This window comes from Clytia hemisphaerica, unplaced genomic scaffold (assembly GCF_902728285.1).
Source record: "Clytia hemisphaerica strain Z4C2 unplaced genomic scaffold, Clytia hemisphaerica genome assembly, whole genome shotgun sequence".
Taxonomy (NCBI): domain Eukaryota; kingdom Metazoa; phylum Cnidaria; class Hydrozoa; order Leptothecata; family Clytiidae; genus Clytia; species Clytia hemisphaerica.
This window is the reverse complement of record NW_027104471.1, coordinates 1314159-1317010: the sequence shown is the minus strand read 5'-3', so window position 1 is coordinate 1317010 and position 2852 is coordinate 1314159.

The window sequence follows — 2852 nt, the reverse complement described above, 5'->3', positions numbered from 1 at the left end:
GATCAGGACTAACTCCAACTCGGTGCTGTGTTTCACTTAATGAAAAATAAATGCTACTTTGTTAGGACTAACCCATACCATGTGATGTTCGTAGGGTGGACAGAAACTCTACAGGCCGTTCAGCGACTGTGCGACAAATCTGTGCTAGTGTCTAGCAAGCTTGCAAGAAATAAAAACTTTGGGGCTTTGTTCTTTTTTAGGAAAATAATTCTAAGTCTGCCGTCTGGCGCATACAAAGCTATCTAGGCTTAGTGGTCTCAAAGCCAGACTAATTTCATCAAAACTTTATGCTTATGTAGCTACGCAGTTCTGGAAGTTCTAAGCACTTCTCGAAGTCTCAAAGACAGGCTACATAGATTTCTCATTACATGCATGAATAATAAAGATATAGGAATTAGAGGATCTTGATGGATTTTACTCAGTAAAATTCTCCAGCTCGGGTTTTTCCGTGGTAAGTCTAAACATTTTAGGGCAATATAACCACCTAGAAGCACTTAATTCTGGTCTGCAAAATACACAAAGCGATTTACATGTATTCTTGATTCTTTGCATGTGTCAAACTAAAGAATAAAGTTCAACTTTGTTTAATGTCGAGATACAATGAGAGACTTTGTCAAATCTTTGAGTAATAGCTTTGAAGTTTCACCGTTTTTTAGATCAAATCTTACCAAAAAACATGCTTATAAAGTGCTGACCAGACACATTTAGCCCTTATATATTCCCCAGGTAGCTCTCTGAGTATAATATGAAGAATCGAGTGGCTCTAAACCTTATTAAGCATCATTTCACTAATTCATTTCAGACAAAAAGACCAATTTTGAGAGAAAAAGGTAAAGTAAGGAAATTGTACTCTGGTCTGTAAAATACACATTTTTACTGCAAAATTTTTGAAAATTTGCACAAACAATTTTTAATGCCATTGCTAGGAGCACATAAAGTTTTGATATGTTCACTCCATGAAAGCCCGCCTACAACTGCAGCCAAACCTGAGAAGACGAAAGTGATTTATATCTCGAGATAGGAAAGTTTTCAGACCCAACTTTGTATCTCAAAGTTAATCAGTATCAAATTTCTGATCGATTGATATATGATATGCCTATATTTGGGTTGGAAGAATTTTCAGTTTTGCCTACGGGAGTCACATGACCAAAAATCCGCCATTATGGATACCCAGGTGAGAAATCCAGGTGGCCCAGAAGCTTAAAATATTCTTATTACCATAAGGAACAAGAAAAACCCCAAGAAAGTTAGTCCACCAAATGGATAAGATACTTCCTGGCTCGTACCTGTCTATAATGATAATTTCAAATCATGATAAAATCATGAAACCCCCTAAAACATAAATCACGTATTTCTATACCTTAACACAGATCAATTCTCCATTAATTTCAGGGTTCAACAACAAGCTGGTGATCTCCTCGTTTGACAGCGAAATCCCATTATTCAACACTGGAAGGCCCATATAGAAATCGCAAGGTTTGGAAGACTCCTAGTACAAAAAAAAGAGAAAAATTTATTCAATATTCAACAAGCACATTGCTTATGATGTATATAGAATGGAAATGAAAAGTAAAACAAGAAGCCCAGAGGGCATGAAGGCCCAGCAAATAAAAGTATGAACTGAACAAGACTTGAGTAGCCGAGAGGATTTGAACCTGGAGTCGCTAATACAAGCCATAGACGCCTTAGACCATTCGGCTATCTCTTATTTACAACAATAAGAAATAATTCATAATATTTAAATCTTATATACAGAGATGTTTTTTCCTAACACGTGAACAACTGAACTGTTCACATGATAGAGAAATGTAAAAACAACTTTTTTTAAAAGAACATCTTCCTAAAGAGAAGAAGGTTTGTTACGGTTTGTTACATTGTTTTTCTTAAAACACACTACATCTGTTATGTTCTTATAGTTTTAATAATTAATTGTATTTTCTCTTTTTATGTTTTTAACCAATAAAGACGATTTCAATTGTTTTTTATTCTGTCAATCATGTTCTAACAGCCAATCAAATCCTTCACAATCTGAATTAGCCTGTGCTTGAAAACGCCATATATGAAAACGCGTATCGCCTAGTAAATTGTTACACACTGACACCGGGCAGAATGCTAATGAAAGGCCCAGTACGCTAAAGCTAGCTGGGCCAATAAGAAACATACAGGAACCGAAAAAAACCCAGAATATATAAGGAAACAGCGGGGGAAACAAGTCAAATGAAAATCTCTTAAAAGGGTCACTTCCCGTGATTTTTAGAAAGTTTCGGCTGCAAAAATCAGTTTTATTAACAATTGAACCATGAAAGGTGGTTGATATTGTTATTTAAAACATTTTTGAGTGAAAAAACAAAGTAATAATAAAGAAAAATATCCAATGAAAATCTGCAGAAACGGTGATTTCCGGCATTTTCGGCCGTAAAAAAATGTTTTTTTGAAAATCAGGCTTCGTCACAATTTTGGTATTTTGGAATTTTGCATCAGCGTTCATGAAAAAAAATGTAAACTACAGCTCGAGAATTTCAAGAAATACTGTTTTTCCAGCAAAATCGGCTTTTCCGGCGATTTTTAGATAGTTCTGGCTTAGAAAGTCAGTTTTATTGACAATTGAACCATGGTTCATGGTGGGCATTGTTATAAAGAATGTTTTTGTGTAACAGCGAAATATCAGGAAAAGTCTAATGAAAATGCTTATTCTAGACCCCCCAATTACTAAGTACCAGAGAGAAATCTTTTTCTTATTATTTTAAAAGTTGAAACTTGTGCCTTATACAAAAACAAAAAATAATGTATTTTGATATACCTTATCAACAACAATGTCCTCATTAATTTCAGGATCTGGCAATAAGTTGGCA